This window comes from Saccopteryx bilineata, chromosome 2 (genome assembly GCF_036850765.1).
Source record: "Saccopteryx bilineata isolate mSacBil1 chromosome 2, mSacBil1_pri_phased_curated, whole genome shotgun sequence".
NCBI classification, from domain to species: Eukaryota; Metazoa; Chordata; class Mammalia; order Chiroptera; family Emballonuridae; genus Saccopteryx; species Saccopteryx bilineata.
This window is the reverse complement of record NC_089491.1, coordinates 304,638,068-304,655,280: the sequence shown is the minus strand read 5'-3', so window position 1 is coordinate 304,655,280 and position 17,213 is coordinate 304,638,068.

The window sequence follows — 17,213 nt, the reverse complement described above, 5'->3', positions numbered from 1 at the left end:
TCATAGAGTAGGTATATGTTTAGTGTTAGTAAATCTACCAAATAATTTTCCAAAGTGCTTATGTTATTTTATACTCTTGCCAGCAGTATCTTAGGTTCCACTTGCTCCATATCCTCGTCAACATTTTGTATTATCAAGCTAAAAAGATTAAAAAGTTTTAGCCATTTTGGTAGGTGTACAGTGGTATCTTATTGTTGTTTAAATTTGCATTTCTCTGATAACCAACAAGGTTAAACACCTTTAGATACATTGGTTTGCCATTTGAATATCTGTTCAAGTACTATATCTATTCTTGGGGTCAGTTTTCTCTTGGGCTTTCTGTCTTATGGTTTTGTAGGAGTTCTTAATATATTTAAAAGATGAGTCCTTTGTTGGTTAAAGGTATTACAAGTATTTCTGAGTGTATAAATAAAGAAGACATCAGTTTTGGGGTCTTCTGAAGGCTCAGGGCCGTTGGGACAAGACTGTATGCTTTCTGTCTATTTTGATCACTAGTGTATTCCTAGCTCTTGGCATTTACTAAGCGCTCAATAAATGCATTGAATGGATGAGATAGATGAGACTCATGTAGGTAGCTTGCCATGTGTTGTGCTGATCCCTAGTGTCAAACATTAAGAGGAACTGGAGGGAGCAAATTTCCTTCCAGCCTAGACAACTGTGGCTTTGGGAAGGGGAAGACATCCCACTCTTTCCTACTGAAAAAGCAGAAATAGCAGGTAGCAAACCAACCACATGCTTCAGAAAGAGAGACTCAGTTGGGGTAGAGCTGTTTGTGGTATCAAGGAGCTAACAAGGGTGAGCATCACAGTGGACTTTGTGTGATAAGAACCTCTAAAGGTCATGGAGGCCCTCTTTGGGGGATACACACACACACACACACATAAAATACATACATACATACAAACTAATATATATACGCTTGTATTTTAAATCAGATCTGGCTTTATCTTCCACATGGCCTGTAATGTCCATCCTGAAGATGAAAGACCATTAAGTTGCTGCCAACCCCTTCTTTTTATAAACTTTTTATCCATTTGTCATTGGGTTATTAGTCCTTTTATTGTTTAGTGTTCTTTTTTGTTTGTTTGTTTTTCTAGAGACAGAGAGAAAGTCAGAGAGAGGAACAGACAGACAGGAACAGAGAGAGATGAGAAGCATCAATCATCAGTTTTTCATTGCGACACACCTTAGTTGTTCATTGATTACTTTCTCATATGTGCCTTGACCACGGGCCTTCAGCAGACCGAGTAACCCCTTGCTCGAGCCAGTGACCTTGGGTCCAAGCTGGTGAGCTTTTGCTCAAATCAGATGAGCTCGCGCTCAATCTGGCAACCCCGGGGTCTCGAACCTGGGTCTTCTGCATCACAGTCCGACGCTCTATCCACTGCACCACCGCCTGGTCAGGCTCTTTTCTTTTTTAAAGAGACAGAGAGAGAGTCAGAGAGAGGGACAGATAGGGACAGACAGACAGGAATGGAGAGATGAGAAGCATCAATCATTAGTTTTTTGTTGCGACACCTTAGTTGTTCATTGATTGCTTTCTCATATGTGCCTTGACCGTGGGGCTACAGCAGACCGAGTGACCCCTTGCTCAAGCCAGCAAGCTTGGGTCCAAGCTGGTGAGCCTTGCTCAAAGCAGATGAGCCCGTGCTCAAGCTGGTGACCTCGGGGTCTCAAGCCTGGGTCCTCCGCATCCCAGTCCGACGCTCTATCCACTGCGCCACCGCCTGGTCAGGCAACCTCTTCTTTTCCAAGAAGTCTTTCCCCAGGTTATATTCTACAGCAGTTTTTTTAAAAAAAATTATTGATTGACTTTAGAGAGAGAAGAAGGGAGAGAGAGAGAAATGTTGATTTGTTGTTCCACATATGTAAGCATTCATTGGTTGACTGGGGATCAAACCCACACCTTGGCATATCAGGATCTCGCTCTAACCAACTGAGTGACCCAGCCAGGGTCTACAATATTTTTCTGTAACTGTCTTTCCCTCCAGTGTTCTCTCCTTCAGCTCTAGCTGGTACCAAGTCAGAAGTCTCTGACTGACCCCCATTACAATAAGAGAGAGTTTTCCCCCTTGCGGCATGCTAACAAATCCACAGCATCCCCTTCCCAGGCCCTCCAGAAGATGATGAGGCCACTAGTTGTTCCAAGATTTTCTATATAGGATAAGCTTGATGTAGCAGTCTAGATAATGTGTCATGAAATGGCTTTTGTGTAACCACCAGAGTATTTTCACTTAGAACGTGAGATTATTGGCGGAAGTGGGAGAATTGGGGAAAGGGGGAGGTATTGATCACTGCGAGGGGTCAATGGAGAAGCTTCTGAGGGAAGCACCTTCGTGGGGCAGACTTCTTAAGTCTTGGCTTGGCACTTTGTCTTATATATGATTCATTTAACCTTCATCCTGAGGTCCTCCAGGCCCCATGGCTTTTCTTCAGGGACAGCCGCTGTCTACCAATGGCTTCTCCATGGATCAACTGGATACTTATCCTGAAATATTTTAACTTTCTAGAGCCTTGTAAATCCTGGGTCTCCTAACCAGCGTGGTATAGTTGCATGACTAGCCTGACATGGATGGACACTTTTCTGTCTTTTGTTCCTGCTAGGGACAGGTAACCGCTCCCATTTTTACCCCTGCTATACCCCTTCCCCTGCTATCTACCTCTCAGAGGTCAACTTCTCTCCTACTACCCAGAGCTGAGGTGATAGCCCCTTCCAGCTCCATTCTATTCTAGGAGAATATAGTGATGAGTGTGGATGGGGAAGTGTGGCCTTCTGTGCTATGAGCTAGTGGCTCTCCCATCCCCTTTGCTTCTGTCTAATGGAGCTCCCTTTCCCAAAGGCCCCTGGTTCCCTCCCTGGGATTATTCTAGGCAGAATTGTTCCAGGAATTTTGGAGCTGCAGCTCTGAAATTACTGGGTGTAGCTGGGAAGCAAACAAAATAGTCTGGTGAACTATAACTGGAGGTACAGAAGTAGTCTTTGAGAGGCAGAATAGAAGGTACTGCAGCTTTGCAATCACACGGGTTTTTTTTTTTTTCTGAAGCTGGAAACGGGGAGAGACAGACTGACTCCCGCATGCGCCTGACCAGGATCTACCTGGCACGCCCACCAGGGGCGACGCTCTGCCCACCAGGGGGCGATGCTCTGCCCCTCCGGGGCGTTGCTTTGCTGCGACCAGAGCCACTTTAGCGCCTGGGGCAGAGGCCAAGGAGCCATCCCCAGCGCCCGGGCCATCTTTGCTCCAATGGAGCCTTGGCTGCGGGAGGGGAAGAGAGAGACAGAGAGGAAGGAAGGGGGGGGGGCTGGAGAAGCAAATGGGCGCTTCTCCTATGTGCCCTGGCCAGGAATTGAACCCGGGTCCCCCGCACGCCAGGCCGACGCTCTACTGCTGAGCCAACCGGCCAGGGCCGCAATCACACGGGTTTGAATCCAAGCTCACCCACATAAGGTGCGCAAACTTGGACAAGCTCCTATATGTCTCTGAGCTACATCTATAAAATGGAGACACTACTTTCTCAGAGATGCTGTGAGGATTAGTAGTAATATAGCATTTGGAACATTCCCTGCATATAGTGGGAATATTATTATTTCACCAAAAAGGAAAAGCCACAAACAGGGACTAGACATCTGGAAGAGCAGATCAGAATCTCTAGGAATAATACTGATGTCTTGACTTCACAGAGTGTGAGGGCACTCCTAACTACAGGGGACTGAAGATGAACAATCTCCATAGCACACAGAGGGTTCCTGCAGCATTCTTGCACTGGGTCGTCAGCCAATAAGTAAGCTTTACCCTTTCAAAGCCAGGATGTAAGAAAGTTGTACAGTCATCCCTCGCCATATTGCATTTCACTTTTCATGGTCTCATTGTATTGCGGATTTAAAATTTGTATATATCTAATTTTGTATTGTGGATTTTGTGATATATAGGTATATTTATTATTTTAATTATTTTTTGCAGTAAAATAAGCATAGAAAGTGTTTATAAGAGTGTGGGAAAGGTTAATAACAGTGTAGGAAAGTTTTATAAGAGTGTGGGAAGGGTTTATATAACCTTAAAATATATATAAATAATAAAATAAATATAAGGTCGCTACTTCGCAAATTTTCACCTATCGCAGGGGGGTTCTGGAACTGAACCCCCCTGCGATAGACAGGGGACCACTTCTGCAACCAGATTATCTACTTTCAAACTGCTCTCTGTATTTACTGCCCTTTGATTATCCACTAACTCAGGGTTTCCGAAACTGGCCTGGTCATAGGAATCACCTGTGGGTAGTTAGACTTTATTTTAAAATATAGATTTCCAGGCCTCTCTCCTGGAAATTCTTTTTCCAGTGATCTGGGGCTGGGCCAGGAAATCCACTGTTTTAATTAATGCCCCACATGACTCCCATGATCCGGCCAGGTTGGGTAACAGTGCCCCAAGCTGGTGGTTCGTAACCATGGTTGCGTAGTAGAAACTCCAGGGGTGCTTTAATTGAAACATATCTTTGTCATAGAAGGAAGCACTGAACTTTGGGGTGGCTCTGGGAATCTTCAAAGACCTGGAAATGTTTTGATTGAATTTTCCTGTGTAGATTTACATATTAACTTATTTAATCCCAATTTTTACTCTATGAAGTAGGCTATTGCAATATAACAAGTCAAAATCAAGTCAGTTACTTAAGTTAGTCATTAGAGAAATGCAAGTCAAAATCATAATGGGGTATTACTTCTCACTCACTAGGTTGGTCATGAAAATAAAAAAGAGCAAAAAACAGAAAATAAGGTGTTAGTGAGGATATGGGGAAATTGTAACTCTTGTAACATTTGCTGGTGGGAATGTAAAATGGTGCAGCTACTGCAGAAAGAGTTTACTATTTCCTCAAAAAGTTAAACATAAAGTTATCATATCACCCAGCAATTTTATTCCTGAGTAGATGCCTAAAAAGACTAAAGACAGGCCCTGGCCGATTGGCTCAGTGGTAGAGCGTCGGCCTGGCGTGCAGAAGTTCCGGGTTCGATTCCCGGGCAGGGCACACAGGAGAAGCGCCCATTTGCTTCTCCACCCCTCCCCTTCTCCTTCCTCTCTGTCTCTCTCTTCCCCTCTGGCCCGGGCGCTGGGGATGGCTCCTTGGCCTCTGCCCCAGGCGCTGGAGTGGCTCTGGTCCTAACAGAGCGATGCCCCGGAGGGGCAGAGCATCGCCCCCTGGTGAGCAGAGTGTCGCCCCCTGGTGGGCATGCCGGTAGGGCGCATGCGGGAGTCTGTCTGTCTTTCCCCGTTTCCAGCTTCAGAAAAATACAAAAAAAAAAAGACTAAAGACAGAGGAGAAAGTCATTCTATTCAGAGGAAACAGCAAAATGACAGGCATGGAAAGGAGAATGTGGCCATTTCAAGGAATAGCAGATGATTCAATATGTGTTTGGATGCCTATGAGAAGCGTAGGGTGAAAGGCAAAATGATAGTTTTTGATGATATAATAAATTATACAACTTAAGACTTACTTTACATGCATTTGTTTTATGTGTCAGTTTTGTTTTCCCAACTAGATTTCAAGGTCCTCGAGCACAGAGACTTAATAGTTTTAAATTAAAATTAGTTTAAAATGTCATATTTATAAAGTTCTGTGATGTTTGTTGATGCACACAATAAAATTGAGAAGATGGTGCAGAGATTTTCTATAGACACCCTGCCCCCACACATGCATAGCCTCCCCATTATCAGTATCACTCAGTAGAGTGCTATATTTTTCACCAAGGATGAACCAATATTGACATATTATAATCACCCAAAATCCATAGTTTACCTTAGGGTTCACTCTTGGTACTGTACATTCTGTGGGATTGGACAAATGTATAATTTATCATTAGAAGGTCATACAGAGTCTTTTCACTGCCCTAAAAATCCTTTTTCATAACCTTTCTCCTCCACAACCAATGGTCTTTATTGTCTCCATAGTTTTGCCTTTTCTGAAATGTCATGCAGTTAGAATCACACAATATGTAGCCTTTTCAGATTGCCTTCTTTCACTTAGTAATCTACATTTAAGGTTCCTCCATGTCTTTTCATGGCTTGACAACTCATTTCCTTTTAGTGCTGAATAATATGCTATTGTCTGGATGTCCCAGACTTTATTGAAGGATATCTTGGTTGCCTCCAAGTTTTTGGCGATTATGAATAAGGTTGCTATAAACATACATGTGTAGATGTAAGTTTTCAAGTCCTTTGTGTAAATATGAAGGAGCTTGATTGTTGGATCATATAGTAAGAGTATGTTTAGTTGTGAGAACCTGCATTTCCACCAGCAATGTGTAAGAGTTCCTGGTTCTCCATATCCTCATCAGATTTTGGTGTTATCAGTGTTTCAGATTATGGTCATTGTAATAGGTAGGTGGTAGCATTACATTATTGTTTTAATTTGCATTTGCCTGATGACAAATGATGTGTACCATCTTTTCATATGTTTATTTGCCATCTGTAAATATTTGGTGAGGTATCTGTTAAGGTCTTTGGCCCATTTTAAAATTGGATTGTTTATTTTCCTATTGCTGAGTTTTAAGAATTTTTGCATGTTTTGAATAACAGTCCTTTATCAGATGTATCCTTGAACATTCTGATTTAAACTTAAAAATTTAATCTTTTTCCTTGATCAGACCCTTAGATATTGTCTCATTTACTCTCATAGTGTCAATTTATGGTGCTATGTTGATGACTCCCAAATATCTTTGACTTAGACTTCTTTTCTGAGCTCCAGATTTGGATGTCTCAGCACTTCCAACTTGTTATATCCAAAATGGAGCTCATCGGGCATCTTACCAAAAAAACTTGAAAACATTGGTATGCAAAGACATATGTACTCCCATGTTCATCGCAGCATTATTCACAGTGGCCAAGAAAGACATGGAAACAACCAAAGTGTCCCTCAATAGAGGATTGGATAAAGAAGATGTGATACATATATACAATAGAATACTACTCAGCCATAAGAAATGATGACATATTGCCATTTACAACAACATGAATGGACCCTGAGAACATTGTACTAAGTGAAATGAGTAAATCAGAAAAAAAGAAGAACTTTATGATTTCACACATTAGTGCAATATAAAAATGAGACTCATGGACACAGATAAAAATGAAATGGTTACCAGGGGGAGGGGAGCAAAAAGGGACAAATATATGGTGACAGAAAATGATTTAACTTTGGGTGATGGACACGCAATGCAATCAACAGTTCAAATGCCACAGAGATGTTTACCTGAAACCTCTGTACTCTTATTGGTCAATATCACCCCATTAAATTAAATTTTTTATTATTTAAAAAAATTGTATTTTATTTTATTTATTCATTTTTAGAGAGGAGACAGAGAGGGAGAGAGAGGAGAGAGAGAGAGAGAAGGGGGAGGAGCTGGAAGCATCAACTCCCATATGTGCCTTGACCAGGCAAGCCCAGGGTTTCGAACCAGCGACCTCAGCATTTCCAGGTTGATGCTTTATCCACTGCGCCACCACAGGTCAGGCTAAATTTAATTTTTTAAATAAAATTTTTATAAAACGGAACTCTTCATTTCATATATAACTGTTCCTTCTCTAGTCTTTCCCAACTCAGTAAATGGAGTCAACCTCACATTTGCTCAAGTAGCCACCTGACTTGAGACTCCTTCCTCTACTTCCCTGCCAGCCCACCACCAATCATCTATCACTATCCATTGACTCCACATCTTAAATAACTTAAAATTTTTTATATTGAAGTAAAGATCACATAACATGAAATTAACCATTTCAAAGCATAAAATCTATTGGCATTTAGTATATTCACAATGCTATGCAACCATCACCTCTATTTAGTTTCAAGACACCACATTCCCCCAAAAGGAATTCTCTTACCCATTAAGTAGTCACTCCCCATTCTTACCCTTTCCCTAGCTCCTGTCAACCACTAGTCTGTTTTGTGTCTCTGGAGTTTCCTATGCTGAACATTTCATATAAATGAAACCATGCAATATGTGACATTTTGTGACTGGCTTCTTTCACTCAGGTTAATGTTTTCAAGGCTCATTCATGTTATAGCATGTGTATGTCATTCCTTTTTATGGCTGAATAATAGTTCATAATATGTATACATACACCAAATATTGTTTATCCATTCATCTGCTTATGGACATTTGGCTTATTTCCACCTTTTGTCTTTTGTGAATAGTTCTGCTATGAGGATTTGTGCACAAACTTTTGTTTGAATACCTGTTCAATTCTGTTGAGAATATACTGTGAAATTGCTGAGTGATATGTTAATTGTATGTTTAACTTTTTGAGGAAACAGCAAACTGTTCCTGCAGCAGCTGTACCATTTTTCATTCCCACAGCAAATGTACGAGGGTTCTAATTTCCCCACACTCTCACCAACACTTGCTTTTTCTGTTGTTTTTATCATGACCATGGCCAGCTTAGTGGATGTGATTTTGCACCTTTGATTTGTATTTCCCCAATTACTAACCTAAATAACTTTTTAAAAATGGAGATGAATACTTTTATTTATTATTTATTTATTTATTTTAGAGAGAGAGAGAGAGAAGAAGGGAGAGAGAGGCAGGAGAGAGAGATGAGAAGCATAAACTCATAGTTGCTTCATTTTAGTTGTTCACTGATTGCTTCTCATATGTGCCTTGTTGGTTGGGGTGGGGGACAGGGGCTCAAGCTGGGCCAGTGACCCCTTGCCTGAGCCAGTGACTTTGGGCTCAAGCCAGTGACGTTGGGACCATGTTGATGATCCCACACTCCAGCCAGTGACCCTGAGCTCAAGCTGATATGACCACTCTCAAGATGGCAACCTTGTGGTTTTGAACCGAAACCTCAGCATTTTGGGTTGATGCTCTATCCACTGTACTACCACCAGTCAAGCTAACCTAAATAACTTTTTAATCCAGCTTTTCTCCAATCCACTGACTTGATTTTTCAACTATTATATTGCAACAGCCTACTTTGTCAGTTAGTTATTAAGATTAAGTGAGTTTATTATATGAGTTAAATATTATATATTATTTAGAACAATGCCTGGTATATAGTAATCACTGTATGACTGTTAGAAAGAAGGAAGAAAACGAAGAACAGGACAGAATGATTGAAGAAAGGAAATAAAGAAGAAACAACCTCTTAACTATTCTCTTTCCCATTGTCCTTAAGACCATGTCTTGATTTACAAGGCCCAACTAGGTCTCTTTTCAGTTTCCTGAAGGTATCACACTCTCATAGTCTCTGCACACTCTATTATCTCTCTCTGGCACCTCCTGCTCCAACTCTTTGCCTTGTTAACTCTTTTTCAATCTTTATAAAAATTTTTAAAAATTATTTATTCAAAAAAATTGTATCATATATAATATATTGGTGCCAAGAGAAAAACAGACAATATAATCTCAAGACACTCTATAGAAAAGTTGTTACAGAAGTTTCAATAAAGAAGTGATGAGAGCCTGACCATGTGGTGGCGCAGCAGATAGATCATTGGCTTGGGACGCTGAGGACTCAGGTTTGAAACACCAAGGTTGCTGGCTTGAGCACTGGCTCACCAGCTTGAGCACAAGGTCGCTGGCTTGAGTATGGGATCATAGACCTGACCCCGTGGTCGCTGGCTTGAGCAAGGGGTCACTGGCTCAGCTGGAGCCCTGCTGTCAAGGAACATATGAGAAAGCAATCAATGAACAACTAAAGTGCCACAACAACAAATTGATGCTTATCATCTCTCTCTCTTCCTGTCTATATGTCCCTGTCTATCCCTCTTTCTCTCTCTCTTACTAAAAAAAAAAATGAAGAAGAAGTGAAGAGATATGGTAGAACAGACTCAATGAATCCTAAGCAATCTGCATCATAAAAATCATATTTGGGAAATCTATTAAAGTAGCAATTCATATATATGTCTACATAGAGTAGGTAAGACTCAGTTTTGAATCTATGTAACTGGTAGCTAATTTTGGCATAACTATATAAAAGGAAACAGCTTATGTTTTGTTAAAGGAAAAGTTAGGCCCTGGCCGGTTGGCTCAGCGGTAGAGCGTCGGCCTAGCGTGCGGAGGACCCGGGTTCGATTCCCGGCCAGGGCACACAGGAGAAGCGCCCATTTGCTTCTCCACCCCTCCGCCGCGCTTTCCTCTCTGTCTCTCTCTTCCCCTCCCGCAGCCGAGGCTCCATTGGAGCAAAGATGGCCCGGGCGCTGGGGATGGCTCTGTGGCCTCTGCCTCAGGCGCTAGAGTGGCTCTGGTCGCAACATGGCGACGCCCAGGATGGGCAGAGCATCGCCCCCTGGTGGGCAGAGCGTCGCCCCTGGTGGGCGTGCCGGGTGGATCCCGGTCGGGCGCATGCGGGAGTCTGTCTGACTGTCTCTCCCTGTTTCCAGCTTCAGAAAAATGAAAAAAAAAAAAAAGGAAAAGTTAGATACAGAGAAAATACTCAATTTTACATTTTAATAATCATAGTAACAATAATAATAGTTGTAATTTATTAAAAGCCTTCTTTATATCAGGCATTACATAAAATGTTAAACTTTCCCATCAGCTACTCAAATTATTACAATCCCTATTTGAAATGAGCATTTTACTCATTTCAATTTAAACTCAAAATTTGTATTCTTCCCATTACATTTTAAAATTGTAATTAAAAAACATTTTTATTTATTGATTTTGGTGAAAGAGAAAGGGAGAGAGAGAGAAAGAGACAGAAACATCAGTCTGTTCCAGTACGTGCCCTGACCAGGGATCAAACCAGCAACCTCTGTGCTTTGGGATGAAGCTCTAACCAATGGAGCCATCTGGCTATGACTTTAATTGTAATTTTTATCTGCCTTGTACTTGGCAAGGATTGCTTATTCTTTTTAAAATTTAATTTTTCAATTATATTTGACATTTAATATGATTTTATATTAGTTTCAGGTGTACAATATAGTGGTTAGTCATTTATGTAATTTATGAAGTGATCCCCTGTTAAGTCTAGTACCTACCTGACATCATACATAATTATTACACTATTATTGACTATATTCCCTATCCTGTACTTTATATCCCATGGCTACTTTGTAACTGCCAATTTGTACTTCTCAATCCCTTTACCTTTTTCACCCAGCCTTCCAAAACCCCTGCCATCTGGCAACCATCGGTTTGTTCTCTATTAGTTTGTTTCTGTTTTTGTTTGTTTGTTTTTTAGATTTCACATATAAGTGAAATTATATGCTATTTGCCTTTCTCTGTCTGACTTTTTTCACTTAGCATAATACTCTCCAGGTCCATCCATGTTGTTGCAAATAGTACAGTTTCATTCTTTATGGCCAAGTATTATTCCATTGTATATATGTACGTACCACCTCTTCTATATCCAATTGTCTATTGATGGACACTTAGGTTGTTCCTTCTATATCTTGGCTATTGTAAATAATGCTGCAATGAATGTAAGGATGCATATATCTTTTTAAATTAGTGTTTTGAGTTTTTTACATAAACACCCAGAAATGGGATTTCTGGGTCATATGGTAGTTTTATTTAACCATTTTTGAGAAACCTTTATACTGTTTTCCATAATGGCTGCACCAGTTTGCAATCCTACCAAAAGTGCCCGAGGGTTCCTTTTCTCTACATCCTCACCAACACTTGTCGCTTGTTGATTTATTGATGATAGCCATTCTGACAGGTGTGAGGTGATAGCTCATTGTGGTTTTAATTTACATTTCCCTGATGACTAGTGATGTTGAACATTTTTCATATGTCTATTGGTCATTTGTTTGTCCTCTTTGGAGAAATCTTTATTCAGGTCCTCTGCCTGTTTTTTTTTAATTGGATTGTTTGTTTGGTATTAAGTTGTATAAATTCCTTATATGTTTTGGATATTAATTCCTCATTGAATGTTTCATTGGCAAATATCTTCTCCCAATTCAGTGGGTTGTCTTTTTGTTTTGCTGTTGGTTTCCTTTTCTGTGCAAAAACATTTTAGTTTTGTCCTAGCTGGTTGAGCATCAGCCTAGTGTGTGAAAGTTCTGGGTTTGATTCCCAGCCAGGGCACAAAGAGGAAGCACCCATATGCTTCTCCACCCTTCTCCCTTTCCTTTCTCTCTATCTCTCTCTTCCCTTCCCACAACCAAAGCTCCATGGGAGCAAAGTTGGCCTGGGTACTGAGGATGGCTCCATGGCTTCCACCTCAGGTGCTAGAATGGCTCCAGTTGCAACAGAGCAATGACCCCAGATGAGCAGAGCATCACCCCCTAGTAGGCATGCCAGGTGGATCCTGGTCAGGTACCTGTGGGAGTCTGTCTCTCTGCCTCCCCGCTTCTCACTTCAGAAAAATACAAAAACAAAAACAGAAAAACATTTTAGTTTAATGTAGTCCCATTTGTTTATTTTTTCTTTTGTTTCCCTTGGCCAAGGAGATATATCAGAAAAAAATATTGCTAAGAGAAATATCAGAGATTTTACTATGCTTTCTTCTAGAAGTTTTATCGTTTCAAGTCTTACATTTAAGTCTTTAATCCATTTTAAGTTTATTCTTGTAACGGTGTAAGAAAGTGGTCTAGTTTTATTTTTTCCATGCATCTGTCCAATTTTACCAACACCGTTTATTGAAAATACTGCCTTTACCCCATTGTATTTTTTTGCTTCCTTTGACATAGATTAATTGACCATAAAGGCTGGGATTCATGTCTAGGTTCTCTGTTTTGGTTCATTGATCTATATGTCTGTTTTTATCCCAGTACCATGGTGTTTTAATTACTATAGCCTTGTAGTATAGTTTGATATCAGGTACTGTAATACCTCCAATTTTGATCTTCTTTCTCAATATTTCTTTAGCCATTTGAGGTCTTTTGTGATTCCATATGAATTTTAGAATTATTTGTTCTAGTTTTATGAAAAATACCATTGGTATTTTGATAATTTTGCATTGAATGTATAGATTGTTTTGGGTAGTATGTGCATTTTAAGAATGTTAGTTCTTCTTATCCGTGAACATAGTAGATGCTTCCACGTATTTGTACTTTCTTCAATTTCTTTTTTACAATGTCATAATTTTCTGAGTACAGGTCTTTTACTTTCTTAGTTAAATTTATTTCTGAGTATGTTTTGATTTAGTTATAAATGGAATTTCTTTCTGTCTTTTCTTCCCTCTCTCTTTTAGTTTTTCCATTGATGAGAGAGAGAGAGAGAGAGAGATATGAAGGGAGAGATAGAGGGGAAGGGAGAGAGAAAAAGAGAGAAGCATCAACTTGTTGTTCTACTTAGTTGTTCCATTATTTGTGCACTCATTGATTACTTCTTGTATGTCTCCTGACTAGGGATTGAACCTGTGACCTTGGTATGCTGAGTGACACTCTATTCACTGAGCCATTGGCCAGGGTATGGGACTGTTTTCTTAATTTCTCTTTCTGAAAGTTCATTATTATGTATAAAAAGTGCAACTAATTTCTGAATATTAATTTTGTATTTTGCTATTTATTGAGTTCACTTATCAGTTCTAATAGTTTTTTGGGGACTCTTTAGGGTTCTCTCTATATAGTATCACTCTTTGTCAGCTTGGAAGTTTCAGCTTATTCATGGCCTCCTTACCATTGAGCCGTTCCTGACTTCTTGGACCAGGCAGAATGGGGTATATAAAATAAGACCTTATCTTTCAGATCTGGACAAGAGAATCCTTTGCCCTGGGCTTCATACGTTAGAAAGAACCATATATTACAACCACAAAAGAACTAAATCTATTGGGATTCAGCACTCAGTCCTGGCTCAGAGCAACTAGTCACCCTAAACACATATTCCTAACACAGTTCAAGCCCCAGAGAAACACTTCTCCATAAATCTTGCCCTATGTGTTCAGAAAAAAAAATTACATCAGAACACTCTGAAGCTTTTTTTTTTTTTCCCCCAGGATAGAGAGAGAGTCAGAGAGAGAGAGGGATAGACAGAGACAGACAGACAGGAACAGAGAGAGATGAGAAGCATCCATCATCAGTTTTTTGTTGTGAGACCTTAGTTGTTCATTGATGCTTTCTCATATGTGCCTTGACTGTGGGCCTACAGCAGACCAAGTAACCCCTTGCTGGAGCCAGCAACCTTGGGTCCAAGCTGGTGAGCCCTGTTCAAACCAGATGAGCCCACACTCAAGCTGGCGACGTTCGGGGTCTCAAACCTGGGTTCTCGGCATCCCAGTCCGACGCTCTATCCACTGTGCCACCACCTGGTCAGGCAGAACACTCTGAAGTTTTATGGGTTGTGTCAATGTGAACTTGGGAGACAGGCATGGCTTTGGAGTACAGAAAAGAACCGAGTTGTTGAAGGGCTTACCTAAGAAAAGAATATTGACTAGTCAAATCTTTCCTCCCAGATAGCATGATTACAATAGATTCCTGCATGACACATATTTCCCAGCAGTGCTGAGCATCTATTTTCTTGCCCCTGCTTTGAGTTCCAATTTCTGATTCTGGAGGTACTCATGAATTAGTGTAGTGCTTGTAACATTGCACACAGTAGCTGAGGAACATTTTGTAATGTTAAACAATTTGTATTATTCTTAGGTTTTTATATTTGTATGTATAGCTATAACATACATAAAACATGATACTTATTCTCTTTATTGACAATGACATGGATACTGAACAGTAAATTATATATTGTTTCATTTTAATTAGATTTAAATTTTCTTTTTCTCTTCTTTTTCTTCTTCTCCCTCTCCTTCTCCTTCTCCTCTTCTTCTTCTTTTCCAAGTGAGAGGAGGGGAGATAGAGAGACAGACTCCTGCATGCACCCTGACCAGGATCCACCCGGCAACCCCTGTCTGTGACCGATGTTCTGCCCATTTGGGGCCATGCTCACAACAGAGCAATTTTTAGAGCCTGAGGCGGAGGCTCCATAGAGCCATCCTCAGCTCCAGGGGCTGATGCGCTTGGAACAATCAAGCCATGGCTGTGGGAGGGGGAGAGGCAGAGAGAAGGAGGAGGGCAAGGGGTGAAGAAGCAGATGTTTGCTTCTCCTGTGTGCCCTGACCAGAAATCGAACCTGGGACATCCACACACTGAGCTGATGCTCTACCACTGAGCCAACCAACCAGGGCCTAGATTTAAATTTTCAAAAAAATTAAGTGTTCAGTCTCTCTTCAGTAGGGACTCTGTCTTTTTCCATTATCTGCTCTGGAACAAAATAATCCTAGTTCTAAAATGGCCAAGTTTTTAGCAATCCAGGTTCAAAATTAAAGGACTCCAGTCAAACTTTACTCCTTTCCTTTCTCATTTTCTTTGCTCATGAATATTTTGTCTTCCTTCCAGCCTTAGGGAGTGTCAGCTTGAGCTAAGTCCTTGATGGGGGTGCAGGGTGTACCTGTGATTATCTGCTAGAGCTACGCATGGTGGATTTCGGGAGTAGTAGATGAAAGGGTACAGGGGTACATGGAAGTCCCACATTTCTTGCCCCATCCCGCTCAGAGTCTTAGGGCTCAGGTTGTCCTGGCCTGGCCAGCACTTTCAGCCAGTCTCTTCAGAAAAGCCTCCAGGAGCCACAGGGCTGCAATGCCTCTGTGTTCAGAGCCAGGATTTGGAGCAGTTTCCTCTCAAGGGCCTTCCTTCCCACTCCAGGGGCTCTGAAGACTATCCTTTCTGATGCTAGAAGAGAGCGATGAGACTGGTCCCCTGCTTATTCTTTTCCCAGTTATCCCATGGATCATTAGAGACCTGGCTGTCCCTTAACTCAGAGAAGGGAGAAGAGCTGAACCCAGAAACCGGGGGTGAGCAGACAGAGGGAGAGGTGTGAATAGGGAGAGGTCAGCCAGGGGGACACAGACAGCTTGAGCTAAGAACTAAATCCAACAGTAGAACAGCCTTTGTCCTGGAGATTTCCCTGGACCCAAATGAATGAGCCACACACCACAGGTTCTTGGGGCAGACAGTGTGGTGCAAGTGAAAAAGAAAAGGACTTGGGGATTTTGACCTGCATTGGAATTCTAGGGCTGCCTCTTAAGAACTGGGTGATCTTGGACAAATGACTTCTCAGAATCTCCGTTTCCTTTTCAGTACTATTAGCACAAGCTTTAGATTTGCATAGACTCTTCCCCTACCTAACACTTGCATGACCTAGCACAAATACTTAACCTCTGAGCCTCAGTTGCCTTATGTGTGAAACAGGGGCAATAATACCTTAGTGCTGTTGTCAGGATTAAACAAGATCATTGATGGGAAGTAGGGTCCATCAGTAATTCAGGATGACAGAGTAACTGAGTTTGGGGCCAGCTGACATGGGTTGGATGTCTCTGAGAACCAATTCCTTCTCCATATGAAGGGGTAACAGTACCTTCTTCACAGGGCTTTTGTGGGCTCCAATGAGCTAAGATATATGAAAGCACCGTCTCTGTGCAGTCCCGTACAAATGTGAAAGATTATTTTTATTCTTCAGCCACCCTCTAACAAAGGCTGAATAAGTAACAAATTGGCGGAAAAAAGGAGGGTGAGGGAAGGAATGTGAATCTCAGGGGGAGTAGCAAAAAGGCTCAAATAATCCAGCACTGTGTTTTTAACATTTTTTATTAAGCTCAAGCACCAGGGAACAGCAGCATGCACAGGAGGGAGGTGAGTGGTTGGGGCAGGAGGACGGGGGTTGTGAGGAGGGATTAGGAGCCCACTGCTGTCAAAGCCCAGGACAGTCCTTGTCTGGTAAGGAAAGGAGGGAGTCTCTCCAGTCCTTGCTCCTGTGAGATCCACACAGCCTTGAGCCAAGAAATGGTGCCTTCCAATGCCCCCTACCTGGCAGCTACTGAGCAGAGTCAAATATGCTCAGGGTTGAATTCCAGAAAAAGACAAGAGCTCTGCCATCCCCTAATGGAGGGCAGCTTGTACTCCCTCATGCTCCACAAGCCAGCCTCGTCCTGCCCCCTCCTCTGCCCCCTCCCTTGCCCCATACCCTCCCCTTCCTTTTGAGAAGTCTGAACTAGGACATGATGCCAGGGGCCAGGGCCCTGCTGGTTCTGGGCTTCTCTGAGAGGCTGGATCATGAGTGCCCTTCCCTGAGCAGCTCAGCCCATAGACTGTGCCAGGGAAATGTTTCCACACATTAGTGCTTCCTGACGTAGGGCAGCAGCAGCAGGTGGCAGGAAAGGGCAGGGGAGGGAACAAAGCCTAGGGAGCCCATGGCAGAAGCCCAAGCACAGAGACATTTTTCTCCAGGCTCCAGAGCCAGGAAGTTTGGGGTTCCTCCAAAGCCTCCTACCTCAGTTTAATCCCTC